Source organism: Myiozetetes cayanensis, unplaced genomic scaffold (assembly GCF_022539395.1).
Source record: "Myiozetetes cayanensis isolate MyiCay16 unplaced genomic scaffold, myiCay2020 scf15, whole genome shotgun sequence".
In the NCBI taxonomy this organism is placed as follows: domain Eukaryota; kingdom Metazoa; phylum Chordata; class Aves; order Passeriformes; family Tyrannidae; genus Myiozetetes; species Myiozetetes cayanensis.
In genome coordinates, this window is record NW_026087159.1 from 10490374 (window position 1) to 10509166 (window position 18793).

The 18793-nt window shown below is 43.4% G+C and overlaps 1 protein-coding gene across 2 annotated transcripts in view; it reads right to left on the reverse strand.

Annotated features, from left to right (window-relative positions):
- ACSL4 (acyl-CoA synthetase long chain family member 4) overlaps positions 1–7978 on the reverse strand; it is a 34140-nt gene extending 26162 nt beyond the window's left edge. The window contains exon 1 of one of the 2 annotated variants that reach the window (XM_050310555.1): positions 7887–7978. The gene's annotated coding sequence lies outside the window, so the exon portion shown is untranslated. The remainder of the gene's footprint in view (positions 1–7886) is intronic. The other variant, XM_050310556.1, reaches the window with a different exon arrangement.
- Between the last annotated feature and the right edge of the window lie 10815 nt (positions 7979–18793).

Below are 18793 nucleotides of genomic sequence, written 5' to 3' on the forward strand. Positions count from 1 at the left end.
GCCAGGTTGTCATCTTAAGCTACGAAACAAATGCCCTCATTCATAAATTTTGGGGTTTGCTGTGAGCCAACACTCAGTGTGTCAGGATACGCAGCTTCCAGCTCCTCCAACCTTACCAGCATATTTGAAGTAGTGACATTCCACAGGCTGCTCAACTCCTCTAGCTTCCAAGACAAAACATTTAATAAGAATGACTCACTGTGTATTCTACTTATCAAGTACTTCAGGTAAACTGAACTTAACATAATCTCTCCAAAAACTATTGCGTGTGTGGCTACTGGAGAGGAACCAGCAAAGCACCCACTGGATTGCTGGGGCAAGGTGAAGTGTTCCAGTAAATCTGACCACTTATATCAATTTGCTTTGATTTAATTTTTTTTTTTTTCCCAGCAAGATAATTGCATCCTCTTGCCAGGAAGGACAATACAGGCTCCGTGTAGTCTTACCCAGCTCCCTTCAGCCCAACACACCCACCAGGACACTGATGTCAGCACGCATTTAAATATGCAAAGACTCGTTGTGCCCCGTGTGCCACCTGCCCCAGACAGGTGCAATAAAATGGAGAACTGCAACACTGGGAACTTAGAGCAAACACTTTGTAGTACCTGCCTAATGGGACAGTGAGTGTGCTTCCTATTCAGAGTGTGAGGGACTGACAGTGCTTGTTGTTTGCAGTCCAGTGTTTCTCTAAACACATCTTGGTGTGCTTTTTGGTTTAAGCTGTACAGGTGGCTCCTAGAGCACAGAAACACACATAACAAGTAAGTTACTGTTTTGTAAATTTGGAATTCTTTAATCAGACTTGTGGCCAGATAAGCAATCGCTACACAAAGCAAAAGTTTATTTATTTTGAGAAAGTTCTTGTTTTAGCAAACACTGTGGTATCTGCAGCTTGCTACTGAGCTGAGTAAGCTGGATGTAGAATGAGAAACTCGGCTGCTCAGTCTCCAGAAACACAGCACAACTTTAGGTTTCTCTTAGTGAAATTTCTGGTGAATTTCAGGCTCATCAGCACATCTTATCCCAAACCAAGAAGTACAGCTCTTGTATAAAAAATGCAAGGACAGAAATCAACAGGTGTGTCCTGTGGATGCTGTGGAGAGCAGAGATGATGGAATGAGGAACACCAGGCTCTCTCCAATGCCTACAGCAGGTTTGTGGTGGGACCTGCCTGCACTGGGCACAGTGCCAGCCCCTCCAAAGCTGGGAGCCTTTGGGTTCCACAGCAAGACATGGCCATGCTGGAAAATATTCACAGGAAAACGTATCAGATGCATCAGCATGGCAGTGTTTCTCTCTGTAAAAGCCTTTGTGCAACTGAGGGATAGTAAGAAAAAGTCACTTGCACTGGCAGACAGTTAAACCAAACTTAACACAAGTGTTAAGGCTGTTCTTACTGTGGTAGAGAAAGATTCTCTGGCAGCTGTGAAAGAAGTGCCTCAGGGCACATGTGTGCTCTGCAGAAATCATTTATTTGCTTTATATTTCTTTTCCAAGGCACTGAACTGGGAAATACAAAACAAACGTGCTTATAACTACCAACAGGGAACACAATTTTTCTTTGTGGTATCTCGTACTTAATGTTATAATTTATTCAGTTCCTCTAATATTTTTCTTGATCTGTGAGCAAGATTTGTGCAAACAAGGCCCTTAAAAGGGCCTAAGGGTCACTTACAGTTATACAATTATTTTATGGGCTACCCTCCATTTCTGACAGTGTAGGTGATGTACAAGGGGTGCATCAGCTCCACCAAAGGCCTGGTAGGCAGAGGCTGCAAATACAACTGTTTGGAGATGGAAGGAAATATAGAATGAAATAAGCAGCAGCACCTGGATGCTTGACATTTGTTCTCAGTCGTGTCATTTAAAGGTCAGAGTTTCATCACGGAAATGAAGGTGCTTAAGCTCTCAGTCCCCAGTAACCCAACCCCAGTGATGTCAAACACTCCTGGCTGTGCAGTGGGTGCTGCTGACACTGCCTTGCACCCACAGCACTCTCCTGAAGCCTGTGCCTGTGCCTCAGGAGAGTGCTGTGGGTGCAAGGCAGCGTCAGCAGCCTCTCCATGGAAGAACAGCACTCAGAAAGAACCTCAGCCAAAGGCACTACTGCCACTCAAGGTACTTCTGCAAAGTTCTAAAGCAAACACACAAGCAAGCAGTGCTATAACCCAGACACCAAACTGCTGAAAAGGAGCCTGTGCACGTAGAGAGGAAAACCTCAGAGAAGGTGCGGTGCAGGACGCACATCTTGCAGCCTAAAATGTGCAGAGCAGCAGTTTAGGAAACACAACAACCATCCTTTCATCACTTCAATCTACTGCTGTGTCTCCTAGAATGTATTTAATGTAATTTAAATTTAAAATGCTACACAGTCCAGTGAAGCACAGTGCTAAGTGGAACAAGGATCAGAGTACGCTGTACTAATGCTACTTCCACTTTAAAATGGGTTGCATTGCACTGTAAAATAAAACAGACAAAACCCAGGTCTGTTCTACAGATCTAACAAGTACTTTTGCAAAACATCACCATTAGCTAGATGTTAAGAAAACTTTTACTATACTGCAGCAGAAGTACAATGGGTAGGCCAAATGTGTCATTGACAGATGACTTTAAAAATACTCATTTATTATAAGTTTAAATAATTTTTTAAAAAGAAATTGTACACAAGCATTTCTGTAACTGTCTTGGTATTGCTCATTTACAATCAATATTTTCTTTAGTAAGGAGAGTTAAAACAGAACACTACTTCAGTGTTATTCAAATGATAATTTAAACATCGCTTTAATTAGTACAAATTGTGAGAGAACATGTACTGGGATGTAATGTGTTATTTTAAGCCTGTCCTTGCCATGTTAACTTATTTTTTAATTTCACAGGCTTTCAAGCACAACTATTTTTTTAAAAATCAATATATACATTATTATTCTAAGTACCATTACACACCTATGCTACAGAACATTCCTCATTATCAGTGTTTGGAAATGTGGGCATTAGAAGAGTTCAGCAAAAATCAGGAGATGAGCTGCAGCATCATCACACAGTTTAAAGTAAACCAGATATGCAAACAGGTATTTTGCTCTGGGTTTTGACACTTAACAGCTGCCATTGCCAGACCAATGAATTTATAAAAAGAACTTCAAAAGAAATATAAATCTATTGCCTAATAGGCAAGTTGCAAGGATGCTTTTAAAAGATGCTCTACTGATGAAGCAGTAACATACTCTAGGAAATCACCAGTCACAGCAACATACACTGAAGGAAGTCCTGGTTTATTAGTTTTGTCCTCACTGAACAACAGTGCTATTCAAGTATAACAGATTTAAGAGTCTCGGATTTAAAGTGATAACTCAGGATCTACCTTAGATCACTTTAAATCCGAGACTCTTAAATCTGTGATAATTAATGAATCACTTTATCTCTACCTTGGAGATAAAGATATCTCACCTTGAAGCCCAGCAAACTCCCAGGTGTACACTATCCAGGGATTTGGTATTAACTGTACTATAAAACCCATGCAAAAAAATCAAACAAATTAATTAAATTCAATATCTAGGATTCCTTAAAACCACTTTACTGAGGTGAAAAGCACTCTTTGATTTCAGTGGCATGCTTAGTTCTATCTGAAGCAAAGAAAGAGGGAAACAATTCTTCACATCCTCCACATTACACAGCTGTTAATCCAAAGGCAAAGCAAATAAAATGCACACTGGCTTTCTGAAGTGGCAGCTCCAACCTCATTTCCATCCCAAGCAACTCATATACACAAGCTTTAAAAATCATCCATTACACAAATTGACAATCTGGCAACACGTTGGCTGAAGGAAAACACTTCCCACCCTCCCCAGTCCAATGCCCACAATCACCTTTCCTTGCTTGTTCTTCTCCTCCACTTCCCCAGATTGCCTGGGCTATTTATTTCCGTACTGAAAAATGGCTCAATGTGCCTCTGAGTTTCCTGCTATATTTGGGATATAACTAACTGCCATATTTGGGATACAAATAACTCTCCAGCCCATTTTACCAACACACCCGTACTGAACACACCTCGTATCAAACCACTGCAGGAACACAGAAACTTCAGGGGCTGGAATGGACCCTAAAGATTATCTCATCCCAACGCCCCTGCCATGGGCAGGAACACCTTCCACTAGACCAGCCTGGCTCAAGGCCTTATCCAACCTGGCTTTGAACACTGCCAGGGGGTGGGGCATCCACAACCTCCCTGGGCAACCTGTTCCAATGTCTCACCTCACTTCACTCACAGTAAGAAAGAAGATGAAGTTGAAGCCAGCCCCCAGCTCAGTCCTGACTCAGGCGCTACCCTGGGCATGGCAGCACAGTAACCCCAAGAGCAGACAGGCTGCCTATCTAGGGCAACAACAACAGCACGAGGAATTTCCACCCCCACCATTCATTCCTAAGCTCTGTATCATGCACTTGGTCAGGTAAATAGTGTTATGCCCATCTGGCACGTGATCAAAGCTGTATCTTGATTACGAGCACGCTTTATATGAAGTATTAGGAACCGATAGCCCTGAGAAGAAGCAGGGCAGGGAAGGCAGACCTGCTGCAGTTTAATTTCTGTCCAACTGTTTTTGTTGAGCTCAGTGCAGGTCCCACTAGGCACCTTCTGCAGAGAAGGAAAGTGAAGCCACAGCTCTCAGGCAGGTCTGGCCACTGGCCAAGTCTTTTTCCATACGGCATCTTTTAGTTCCTGTCCACATAAAACAAGCGAAACAACTCTCAGCTCCAACATATCCAGGATTAAGGCAAGGCCCTCCCATCCACCACTCGGACCACAGAGAGCAGTCTAAGAAAGGGCCCTGGTGCTGTCATGCTCCATGGCCACCACAGATCATGGCAGAAACCTGTCACACCACTCCCAGCATGTGTTTTACTTTCAGTATAGACAAGTTACTCTGAGTGAGCGTCCACAGAAGGAATAACCAGTGCTGCACTCAGCTTTCCTTTGTATGTGCCTGTCTGCAGAGTTCCACATTTTGAGGAAACACGCAGTTTCTAGGACTGTCAGCAGATTGTGGGCACTCCTAATTTCCTTCCCCACCCCCAGCTGAAAAAACCAAGGAAACAAAAGTACCAGTAAAGTACTAATAATTCCTATGCACTGTAAAGCATAGCTCTGCCAGCAGAGAAGAAATACTTTCTTAAGCTTTGCCTTCCATACAGCCAGTCTATTCCAAATGGAAGTGTGAAGGAGAGCAAGCCCAGTTACAGGGAGGACAAGAGGCAGCTCTGGAACAAAGACGAACCAGAACAGTCACTTTGCAGTTGCCCTAGAATGCAGGAAAATTGAACAGCATGGCCAACTTTTGAGATATGCCTTCCACAAAAAAGGTGGAAGGCACTGCACCATCTAAATAGCATTCCAAACTATGAACAGATGAAATAAAACTGTAAATTTTGTCTCTCAGGAAACTGCTTTCCTCCTTCCATGCAACTTCCTTCTCTCCTGAGAAAACAAATGTCCTGAAGCATAGTGACCACATGCTTAGTGGAGTACACAATGAAGATTTTCCTTAATGATTAACTCCAACTGTTTTCTAGCTTAAGCAATGCCTTATTCAGAAAAGCTTTCTTATAAACAAGCCCTCATTCATTTGTCAAGTTAACTACCTAACTCTATTTATCATTAACTTCAATAGATTTTGCATGTTTACTTGGCTCGGGCTACTGTTTGGTATTTAATTTTAATATTAACTTCATTTAAAAGAGGCTGCATCTATTTTACTAGATGTATATCTTAACAGATATCTTGGCATATATCTGTATGCAATGCCTTGCCCTAGTGACTGGCTCCAGAGTGGTTTCTCTAGTGTTATAAAAGGGCTGAAGAACAATCCTCACTATAGGAGAATGTGTCATCTGTTGAACTCTAATTATGCTGCAAATTTATAGCTGCTCCTGTGGGATTATTCAAGAAGCAGACTTGCAGTGGATGTTCCAGAGAGGGTTAAAGGTCATACATGAGTAAAGTTTGCATGAGAAGCAAACCCCAAAATAGTGAAAACCTCATGACAACCCCACCACAGGAGGGTTCCTGAGGGTACGTTATCTGTTTCAAGTTCATACAGTTCTGTAGTTTGAGACAACAGTGAAGGGGAACTGGTAAATACAAGGAAATGAGAGCTATGTTAAAAATGCATTAAATATTTTCCAAAATAACTTTTACGTGGAAATATTTAAGGCTTCTGTAGAACTGTGCTGATATACAAACTTTGTATCCATGCACAAAGAGCAGAAGAAAAAAAAGCATGAATACAACTTTGCTAACTGTCTCTTATTCGGGAGAAAAGATTGTTTTGGAGATTTGTTTAAAACTCAATATTTTCACATCTTCAGGAAAAAAAATCGATGTTTTTAAATCATTCTTTTGAATGATTTAAAGTCTGAGATGCCAAATCACAAAGAATCAAACAGTAGAACTTAAAGAAAAAAAATACCATGTGTTTCTATGGCCCCTCTGTAGCTTTATTTGCTAATTTTTGCCCTTGAAATTGGCAAGGCCACAATTGCCAGTCTGTCTACAACAGTAAATGACAGACCATGTCATATTCTTATTTTTTTGCTGCAACAGTCCAAGATGAAAAGAGCAACCAAGTAAGGACAGTCATTATCCTTACCCTAACAATCCTCTTTTACCACCATCAGGGACTACAGCTGTCTATTTACTTTATATGAAACAATCCTCAACTGACACCAAATTTCTCTGTAACCTCCATCTCTATATTTACTGAGCATCCTCATAGAGCTATTTTTTACTATAACTCCTCTTTTCCTAACATAATCGCCTCGTATTTAATTTTTGTTTTCCCAAAAGTTACAAGCCATACGCCAGGCTATAAAGTGATATGCTAAAATTATTAATGGGCAAACAGAAGCACTAGATCAGCAGAGGTCTGTGCAGCCGAGGCAGGCAGTGCACATGCACTCGATTCCCAAATACGCCTCAAAAATCCATCAAGTGCGTGTTGTAGAACACCAGAAAGCAAAATGTACAGGGCAGCAGAAATATTCATCCCCTTTCTTGCTCTCCTTTAACAGGTGCTCCTGTGACGTGGACCAGAGAAGCATGCGCTGAGCGGTGCAATCACCTCTCCTGATCAGCATCAGCCCATCTCCCGAGCTCAGCTCCTCCTCTGCATCCCGGCGGGGGCAGGGGGCTCCGGGGGGAACGAGAGCCCCGCCGAGGCACCGGGCAGGGCCCCGGGAGCGGCCGGGGATGCGGGTCCCGCCCGCTGCCGGGGGACGGAGGGACGGGAGCGGCGGCAGCGGGTCCGGCCGACGGCGGGAGCGACCGCGCTCGGCTGAGGAGGGGATGGAGAACGGCGGCAGGCGCCGGAGCTGCGGGGAAGCCCCGAGCGGAGCCCCGGCCCGGGGGCTGAGCTGGCGCGGGCAGCGGCGCTCCCGCCCGGGCTCAGCCGGGGCCGCCGGCCCGACCCCCGCTCGGCACCTCCAGGCGGCCTTTCGGGGCCAGCACCTGCTCCGGGCAGCGGCCGGGGCCGCTCCTGCCCGCTCCGAACAGGGGCGCCGAGCCCCGGCACATCCTCCCGGCCCAGCCCTCGGGAGCCGCGGCCGCCGGGAGGGACCTGACCTCGGGTAACCCCCGCTCCCTCCGGGCTGACCCGACCGCCCTCGCCCCGCCGGGAGCCCCCGCGGGCCCACCCGGCCCGGGGGCAGCGCCAGCCCCGCGCCCCCTTCCCCGTGCTCGGGGAGACCCTCCCGCCCCTCGCCCCCTCCTCATGCGCGGGGAGACCCTCCCGCCCCTCGCCGCGCCCAGATGCTGCCGAGGGGCAGAGCGAGGGGACCGCACCGGAGCTGCTCTATCCCGGCCCGGCCCGTCCCTCCCCCGGCCGTCCCACACTCACCGCGCCCGGTCTCGGCGCTGCCGGCGAAGATCGCAGCGGTACCGGCGGCGGTACCGGCTGCTAAAATGGCTGAGGGCGCGGGGGAGGAGCGAGCCCCGCTGGCCGCCAGTGCCGCCCAATCCACCCGCCGCCACCGCCGTGACGCGCCGGGGAAGGGGCGGGGGCGGCCGGGCCGGGCCGGGCCTCGCCGGGCGGGGGTCGCGGGGGCCGGGCCAGGTTGGCCCTCCCGAGGTGTCCCGAGGTGTCCCGGGCTCGCAGGCGGATGGAGGGGGTGTCACAGACGCCGGGCCGCGGGCACAGCTCGATGGCCCCGACGCGGTGCGGGGCCTGCCAGTGTTATGTGGAGCTCCCGGGAGCCGAGGGGCACTCGGGACTACGGGCACGGGGCTGAACCCACCCAACAACCCCCACTCACCAGAGCCCCGGGCACAGCCCCGAGCGGGCCCCGGCCGGGAGCAGCGAGGCCGCCGGTCCGGGTCTGTCAGGCTGGAACAGGCAGCACAGGGGTTTGTATCCCACTTTTGTCTCCAGACGAACTGGAGACCACCAGAGCCGAGTGAGAGAGGCCCCCCTCCGGTCTTTGTTCAGAACACAAGGAATGGGTTTCAGCGGCAGCGCTGACGAGAGCAACTGGGATTACTCACAGTGCGGTTCAAAAAGCCAGAGGCTACAAATATCCCCATGATTCATGCAAAAGTTTGCCAGATGGTTTTTCATGTTTTGGAGTCTGAGGCTTCTTCAGAAGAGAACTGGCACAAAATAACTTGCTTTTGACAATGCCACTGCTTAATAACATGTAAAGGAAGGAGAAACATTCCATGCTCCATCGATGCCAAGCAGAAGTCCAGCACTATCCTCCCCCGCCCCATATGGACTGGGACAGAGTGTGAAAAAACAAAATTAGCAAACAAGCCATTGCTATAATTAGTAACAGGAGTTTGCTCCCATAAAAGACAACACCTTGCAGGATGCTAAAATGTTCTGGCAACAACTGCACATGCAATGTCGATGCTGTATTTAAATAATTCTCATTCTTCGAGAAGCCAAAAGCACATCACTTCCTCTAATGGAGGCTGAGCTGAATCACTGCGTGGGTTTTGCTCTGCTTGGACTATATGACACTTGGGGCAGTGTTATACTCTCACTTTGTTCTAATTTGTTTCAAACCCCATTGCTTTACTTAATGTCAAATCATCACTAATGAGAGGATCTGGATTGCACAAGATGCCCAAAGGCATACCTATTTCATGCAGACTAAATACTTTTTTGATGTAACCTTCCAAAATACTTCGGAAAGGTTGGGCAAACCAACTTGCCACAATTTTTTTTTTTTCAACTAAAACACTGACACATGAGCCTATTTTCTAAACCTTTCTCTTAAACAGTAAATGGGTAAGAAAAACTATTTGTAATTTGTTCCAACTGTTTTGTACTTCCTATAGTCTTAAGTTTTGAATGAATTGAGCTTAGATTTACCACGATGGATCTGGCTGGTGTGTAAGGAAGCACGTCTTGTGCCTAAGCCAGCTGGAGCACTGGAGTGGCCACGGTGGGGCAGATCAATGCCTGAGTTAGAACTTGAGGCTGTTTCTGATGGTGTCTGGCCAACTCCTGGGGAAATAAGGGCTGGTTAATTACAATCTGAGGTGAAAGTATAACCTGTCACGTTATCATTAGAATAATGAGTCCTAAAATTAAACTTACTACAGACAGGGTGTCCAGGTGAAGAGTCAAATATACCTTGTTCTCTGGAGGCTTCAGAAACACCACCATGGGAAACCTTTCCTGCAGCTACAGGTATGCAAATGCCCACCTGAATTACATAGGATTTACTGAGGGAGAAGTTGCTCTTTTGTTTGTCATAAGAAATATTTACATTTAAACCAGTTCTTTGAAAGCCCTCAAACATTCTTTTTTGAAAGTGAAGCAGAAACAGATTTATTTTCTCTTTTTTTACAATAAATCTATGGTCAACTAATAACACGTTGAGGATAAGAGTGATACTTCCAAAGGCTTCAAAACAGGACGCTAAGACAAGCCTATGGTCAGGAAGTCTCTGGTTTTCACCCAGGATTCAGCAAGAGCTTGGAGAGTCAACAGCTTCTCACCTCATTCCTGATATCAGCAAAGGGATTGCATAATGTTAGCACTTCTAATCTAAGTAGTAAATCAATATCTGGAACCCTGTGAATTGTTTATTTATTTTAGGAGCAGTGGCTGGTGAAATCAGCCATTTCTTAAATACGACCCTGTTTATCCACAGAGTGTGCAGCTAGAATAAAACCAACAGAAAACAAAGTTTGTACACAAACTTGGCCATTTTGGAGCAAGGACTCTCCCAGAAAAGTTGTCTGAGTTGGAGCACATCATTAAAAAGAAAGCAAAAGCTGCAGCACGTTGGACCTGCAGTTTAACTCTGCCCATCGGGACTAATGCACTTCTTTCCACTCCAGGTCTTTTTAAACTGACTCTCTGGTTTTAAAAGAAAATGCAACAGAACCAACACAGTGGTCAGTCAGACACATTTGGTGTCACAAAGGATTGCTGATCTCTCCAAAGAAGTGCATTCCAAGGAGGAATTTCAAGCAGGGGGAACTGAAGGATGGCTGTGAATAAAGGGTGGCATTTTAAGAGAAGGGGCTGCTTCCAAATGTATGATTTGTTTTGTTCTTTGATGGTTTTGTGTTCAGCTAGTTCCATTCCCCCCTTAGACTTATACATGAAACCAGATTCAAATATGATCTGCAAATGTGCTCATAACAATTGTCATGGAATAACAAATTTCTATATTTTTACATAAAGAATAAAAAACTCCAGCCATAATACTGGGCCTTTGGAGGAGGGAGCAGAGGGAAAGTAGAGACAAAGTCTGATAGGTTTCCTGAACTGAAAACCTGTAGTCAGTTTTGTTCCCCTGATGCACACAAATATGACTTCTCCCTGTGAGTCATTGTGCAGAAAAATGAACAGCAGCAAGCACTGAACGTGTACTTGCATTATGTAATTACATAATTGGTTTAAGCCGTGTTCCCTGCATGGAACAGAAACATGTACCTGCCTGCACGTAGCATCTGTATTTTGCACAAACATCACCTTCATTACCTGCTCAGGTGTGTGCAGAGTTTGGAGCTCCTTTCTTCTGCAGGGGTAATGCCTGACAGGAACATTCTGCCTGCTTGGGCTGCAAGACACTGGAGCAATGAGAGCACAGGAGGGAACTTTGAACAGTCAGTTGCAAAGAAGACTTTGAGTAGTTATCACATAATGAAATGTGTTCTAGTGCTGCCCAGAGACATTCAAAAGAAATAAAATGGAATGGTATAAAAATGAAATGTTTTATTTAAGTTTTCACAAGATCCAGTCTAAAGTGCACAACCACAGTTACCAGCCACAACAGGTCAGGCTTACTGCAAAGAGCCCATTAGATTAGGAGAGATAAGGGCCAAAAATATGGCTAAAAAATTGTCTTCTTCCAGTCTGTTCCATACTTTTATCATCAGTATCTCTTGAGTATTACAGTTTCCTTTAAAGGAATCATAGCATTTTAAATATGATGCCCTGATTTAGTATGAAACCATTTGGGGAATTCATTAGAGCAAAGACTAAAATTCAGTGAGGACCTTGACCTCAATAGTTTTTCTATTTGCATAGGTGATGGCAGAAGTTTGTCTTGATAGAAGCAGCAAGGACAACTCCTAATTGATACTTTTTTCCACAATTATCTTTTCTTATTTAGACCCTAGATAGTAAAAATAAAAAAAAAATTTTTAAAAAATTGTTCATGTTAACTCTGTTCCGATTTTTCATCTGAGCTCTATTTTTATAAAAATACAATAATCTATTTTAAAAAATAACACAAGTCCTGAGCAAGTTTTTCTGTGGGCTGGCTGCCACTTCAGCTGCATTTCCAAGGTACGTGAAACAGGGAAGTACAAGCAATAACCTCTGTGATGTTCCCACACATATAATTCTCACGGGGAGCAGTTGCATGTGCTCCTAATTCTCCAAATTTGTCTTGTGAGAATTACTTTTGGTAAGGTTAGAATGACTCAACTTACTGCTTATCTGTTTGTAGTGGTTCCTCTAAGTCTCAGGAGCAAATATGCATCAGTAGATTGCATGAAGGACAGATATAGTCTTGTGTCCAAACCATGGTTTGGTGCAGAAAGGAATACTTAGTCATTTTAGAGTAACTGGCTTCCTACGTAACAATTCACCTATGACACAAAGATTAAATGGTGTGTTTCTGTTGGCTTTTGCTATTTCATTTCTTAAAGCAGAAAATATAACAAATAGTCCTTAACACTGACAGACTGTGAGCTCTTATCTCTACTTACTCACTTAAAATTACATCTAAGAGAAATTTCTGAAAATTGTTTGGTAGTGGGTTGGCAATCTACTTATGCAAGTCTTACGAAGTCATCTTGTTATTATGAACGGCCTCGTGTGATTTTTTTAAACAATCTGTAAATGACTCTTGGAACACCTGTTTCCAGGGTTGTAAATCCCTAGAAGAACCAGTACAAACTAATCCTGCCTTCATCAGATACACCCTCCTTTTGTTTCAGAGATCGCTGTGCCCAGAGGGTAAAATTCTGGAGTCTCAACACAAAACTGTAGCCCAAGGACAGAAGTGCTGTGTGTGCTTAGAGCAAGTGGGTATCCTTCCTGCACCAAAATACTCTGCACATCCTGGCTCAGTTACAGCAGGCTGCCAGTCTGCCCTGACAGGCTCCAGCAGTTCTGTCTCAGCCTGTTCCTGAACTTGCAAGGGAGTCCTTACCAGAGTCTTGCAGCTTTCTGTCATGATTTACTAGGCATTGTACCTGTAAGGAGCTCATTCACCCAGCTTGTCAAAAAAATCAGGATTTTGACAGAATTCAAATTACATTCTTTTAATTCTGCCTTTGCAGCAAAGCTTTCAGTCATATCTTATTGTTTTCTAGCACAGCCTCTTTCTTCAGGGGCTGATTGATCACTGCGCTCTTTGCCATCAGCCAAGCACGGTTTCCTCCATAGCTCTGTGGACCATTGAAAAAGGAACACAAATTCCAAGAGAAAAGTGTTATTTGTGGACAGTTTGCAGCAGTGCTACAGACCCCCTTCAGCAATTTTGCATATTACAATAAACAGTGTAAGAAAAATATGATTCTTTTTCCTTGGTCACCTTTTTCAGATTGTTTAGAAGTCACCCACAAAACATTCCCCACATACACTTTTACCTCTCCTGTCCACTTAGGTCTATAAAAGCTCTTGCTTACATGGACAAAGATGCCAGAGTAACAAGTTCCTACATTCTTAATAGCATTTTTCAGTCAAGAGGTCAACATTTCCTTTGCATAGTAACTTCATTGTCAAAATCTTAGCATCTAAATTGATCTTTTCCCATCTTTTCCCATTCCCATGCCCATAACATTTGTGGTACACAGAACGTCTGCCCATGAAAAAAACCAGAAAGGCCAGACAAAGATGGGAAGTGCTGCTTAACGCCGTGTCTTTCCAAAAGATATTTGAATTCTTAGCTTGAAGAGCTTCCTGTGAGATCAAGGATTTGACTCAGCACTCAGATCTGTATTTTAATGGAGAGTCCAGGTGAAACTCAGTTTATAACACTGTGGTAAAGGTAACAAAGCTGTGACTCTTTTCAGTGCCCACACTTGTGACGTGGACTTCCCTTTTGCCGTGAAAACAGAAGAGAATTCTACTTACACAATCAGTTTGTCATATCAGTGGCTGCTACCTACTGGTACATGTTGTTCCTCGGGTTTACAATTAACGTCATACAGGCAAGAAATATTAATAGAATATGCTTCATTTACACAATACTTCTAAGGATTATGCTTTTGTGTCTGTCAGTAGTTCTATTACAAGTTGATTCTTGGAGTCAGTTATTTTATTTATTCACCTGACACTACGTATGCAAATTGTTTGCAAAAGTAATTGTTGTTGTAGTTGTGGAAGAAGCAAATGCTTGTGAATGAAGCAGAGTTCTGAAAGTGAGTTCACAGGCACTGGGTTGGGAAGGGGAACAGCTGGATTCTGAGGGTTCTCTGCCCCTGCTGCTCTTGTATTCAGAACCCAAAACTGCTGGAAAGCAGACCCCCCCATATCTGCCATGGGATCTGACCCCACAGGCCTGCCCAGGTATCATTGTTACACACAGCTGACAAATGCCCTGATAACAGTTTCTTCTTGTTCAGGTGAATAGTATCCCTTACCTGCCTATTTTCTTACCAGACAATGATAGTTTAGAAAGATGATGCCAGGGAGTTTCAGCTTTAGCCTATGTCACCTGGATAATTTAACTCCCTCATTGTTACACAATAGAAGCATCCTCACATAAAAGACTTGTGGCAGCTTGAGAAAATGAGAAGGCAGTGCAAAAATAGGGTAACAATAGGTACATTATACCCACTGAACAAACAGCCTGAACAATTCCATCTCTCACCAGCTTTTAGAATATTATTTTCATTACTTCATCCAACCATATTACTGGGCCTGATGAGATGCCTCACTTATCTCCTCATTATCAAGGCCACAAGCAGCAGAATGGCTATTTTTCCTTCAGGCATTATTGATCAGCATTGGCAGTAACACCCAGCAGAAGAGTTGGGAGTAGCCCACGTGTCAGTCCGGGACACTGGAGTGCAGCAGCAGCACCTTTCCTCTCCTCTCAGTGTGGGTCAGTCCTGCCTGCAGAGGTTGCTCAGTGCACTGAACACCCCAAGAGCAGAGCATGTAGTGGAGGAGCAGTGCTAGTTCTCAGAATTTAAGGGGTTGCTTAAAACAAAGCAGTTATATTTCTGAGATGTGCTTTTTAATGTACTGCTGTGGTAAGATCTGAACTCCCCAAAGACCAGCTACAGCTGTCTTGGGCTGGTGTAGTAAGTTCTAAGTTCTCATACTAAAAAGTAAATTCTGTAATGTGGACACCTGCAAAGCACAGAATAAAACACAGTCTCAATCTTTCCTATATCTCTGCTCTCTATCAAAGTGTGTTTTATATGGAGCACGACTAGAGAATGAAAAGCTGTGTCCTTATTCAATGTTACACCGGTGTGTTCCTTTCCCAGAAATGGCTGACCACAGGAGGCAGCGCATTTAGACTGAAATATTGCTGGGTGGAATAAACAAATACTCCTCTGAACAGCAGATCTGGTGAAGCCTTCCATTTTATTTATAGATTTGAATCCCTAGTTCTCTTTCTTCCATGGATTCCCTGTTTAATAAGGATGACCTCTCACTGCACAACTGGTGCTGTTAATATAAAAGATCATTCAACATTATTCACCATTTCCATGCTAAGTCAGGTTGCCACATTACCCTGCACATGCAAATTCTGTGTATCTGCAATTTTGACCCAATATCAAATTCTTATCAAAAGAGCAAATTTATAAGGTGAGACACCCTTTCTTCATAGAGTTTTTATAGTTAAGACTTGGGTTTGTCCCAGTTATACTGTGAAAGCAGCTTTGTCCAGTGTCTCAGGTGGGACTTTCAGATGATAAAAAACTAAAGCTCCAACTTCTTGTTCAAGTTTACCTACAAAATTAGATTTATAATCAATGCTACTGTTTCATCCTTTTCCACATATTAATAATTTCAAATGTTAAAGACTTTTATACTCCTCTCCAAGGTGCTACAACAGCACTTGAGGCACATAAAATACTTCCAGTGCAGAGGAAGCACTACAGACAAAAATGACTAATTTCTAAGCATCTCCTTTTACTTCTGCTATTCATATAATGCTGATACCTATCCATTAATTTCTGAGGCTTGTTTTCAGTTTTCACTTTTTTTTTTTTACATTGTAAATTCAGTAAATGCTACCTCAATGCAATTCCTATGACTTTACACCCCATGCACAAACTTTGTCTTGTAAATAGACATAATTAAACCTGGGAAGTTATCATGCAAAGCAAAGGAACAAGAAATACTTCCAAAAAAAAAACAGATTCCATGAGAACCAGATCAGGCACTTCATGAGCTTCCACTGACTTCAGCAGCACAGGCTCTGTGCTTGCTAAGAGGGAAGTGACTTAGATGATTGAAATATTATCAAATATTGTGAAATTAATCTCCAGTACAAACCCACTGACTTCTCTGGTGCTACACTGAGCACAGGTCTGGCTCATGTGCTATAGAAAGTGTTGGCACAAACATAAGGGAGTTCAGGAAAAGTGTCAGAGGATTTGTGAGGAACAGGAGGCTTAAACAGTTTTAAACCAACCACGCAAGATTTAACTTTAGACTTATTATTTTTCTATAGTGTAACTTAATGGCAATTCCTCTTAATATTGGATTAAAAAGTTTAAAACAAGCAAGCCATATTCAATACCTCAGGAGGTTTACAGTAATAATACCAACTAAGCCCAATAACCACCCAAGTCTGTGGGTCTAGGACATTCCCCTGGGTGTCAGGTGATACCTCAGCCCAATGGGAAAAGTCACATTTAGGTAAATAAAAAATAGTTTTAGCAAATCAGGTTTTAAATGCCTGCCATTAACCCAAAGTAATGATAAATAAATGCTGTCAGGTTTTTCTCTAATGATCAATATGTTCCCAGAAGGATTCCTGCTTTTTTTCCCCACAGGCCAGGTGAGGAAATTGAACAAGAATGTGAACAAAGATGTGTAATACTCATTAATAATGTCATGGCTTTTAGACCTGTCTGGAGACAGAATGGGTGCAAATGCTGCAGCTGATGAGAGGAATTGTCATTCATGACATTTGCAAAGAAGATTATGAACCTGTCCCCTCCCTTTTCCTAACACACTCCCCTTTTAAGGTTCAAAGAGGGAAGAATTAAGAGGAGAATTAAGAGGAGGGGTAAGAATTACTTTTCAGGAATTACATTTCAGGATCTGTTAGAGAATTTTACATCCTCAGTTCCTCAAGCTTTACGCTACTATGCTCTACTCCTTGCAGTTTAGCCAAAATATTTCAGATTATTCAGGCCATTCAACATCCAAAAATATACTGTGGGACCCTCCTGCTTCTGCTGACAGGCAGATGTGTGGGGGGCTGTGGAGCAGTACTCAAGCAGGATTATCAGCAGTTTGATTTACCATTTATTTTGACATTCTGTTGACACAGCTTACACCTACACCATGGGTTCTATCCCAAATTGCCAGTGAGTTGTGCTGCTCTCATACTTTACTGATTTTATTTTCAAGTGATCTTCCCCCAAACCACTCTGCCTTTGTAACATGGCAGTGACCAGTGGCCCAGGTAATTTCCATTTCTTTGCTAAAAATCCTTCAAGAAAGGAAAGGGCAGCTGTTTAATAGTGGTAACCACCAGAGTTGTGGAAGCCTGACTTTTCCTCCCAGGTACAAACCAGGCTAAAACCAAGCAGGCCCGGGACTGCCACCTGCTGTGCAATTTTAATTCTCGCTCTGCGTTACAAAAGTGAGCAATTTTGTGAGGAAAGGCTAACTGCAGAATGCAGGGGTCTAGCCTAATTTCCCTCTTTAAAAAATCCTCTAGAGAGGAGGAGTTTGACGCATATGGCAATGGAGAAGATCCTCTCTTGAAGCAGAGGTCTGTTCTCTGGTCAGAGGGGAAGGTACCTCACCTGAGAAGGTCACACACGTCTGCTCTGTGACATCAGTTCATGGGTGTGCTATCTACACGTCTACAACCCAGTGTACTTCAATCTCCATACAATAAATAGTCCCAAAAGACCAACTGCTGGTGGCATTTTAACTGTTTCCCACAGTGTGTGAGTGAATGTGGAAGAACTGTGTGTAACCCTACAGATAACACAGACTTTGGCTAAGTGTTCACCACACTAAATCGCACTCATCTGCTTGACTGAAGGCTTCATTCCTGTTGATTTGGATTTTAGGGTTTTTTTGTTTGTTTTTTTTATTTAAACAAAACAGATTTTATATAGATACCAAGTATATTTTCAGTATCCTAGATTCCCTTTCATAATTTGCAGATCACAGAATTTCACAGCATTGCAGAAATAGGGTTATTGTGAACATTTTAAAGAATCTTTTAATGAGAAAACTGTACCTTATTCTGCTTGTGTGGCTGAACCTCTAGAGTTTTCTTTGCTTGTCCAGCAGGCATTTGTGCTCTTTGGACTTTATAAACAGCAGCAAGCGGATCTGAAAAACAGGAATAACCTGAAATATTTCAAGCTGGAATATAAGTATTTTTGTTACTTCTTTCCCCTTTTATTGGATAATTTTTTATTGACATGCTCCTGAGCTATATGCCCATGGTACAGTTTCTGCTCACCCCTCTCTGTTTCTAGTAAAGAAGTCTTTAAGGAAAAAAATTTGGCTGTCTTTTTTTCACCATTAGTCAGAGTTTCTAAACTGAAAAATCTGTGACCATATGATCTGCTGGGTAACAAACCTGCACTGAGTTCCATAGCCCTGACCCCCCATCTGGACAAGAAAAGATTGTGTCAGGGTTGGGATTGTGGAAGAATCCCAGCAATCAGCCAGGGAAAAAACCAAAAAGCACCTCCCTAGTGCTGAAGCATGACAAATGCAATCAACCAGGCTATGAAAGTGCTCACACGTACACAAGCCATGAATCCCGATAAATACAGAGAGCTCTGGGGTAAATATTTTTAAGTTTTGTGAAAGAGCCCCCAGGAGGGGCTGAGCTATCTGCAAAACACAGACCTGAAAAAGAAAAACCCTTTTGCCTCCCCCGTTCTATTACTGGAAACCGTTAGCAAGCACCCACTGACGTAGGATGAATAAAGGAACCATTGACTGCATGAGTCATCTCATACCAAGATAAGAACATAAGACAAAATAATAAATCTGCGTAAAATACGTATTTTTTGCTTTCTTCAAACATTGCATTACATTGGCCTACTAAAAAACCCCAACCTTCTTATATTTACACATCATCTTCTTTCCAAATAATGCAATCCTTA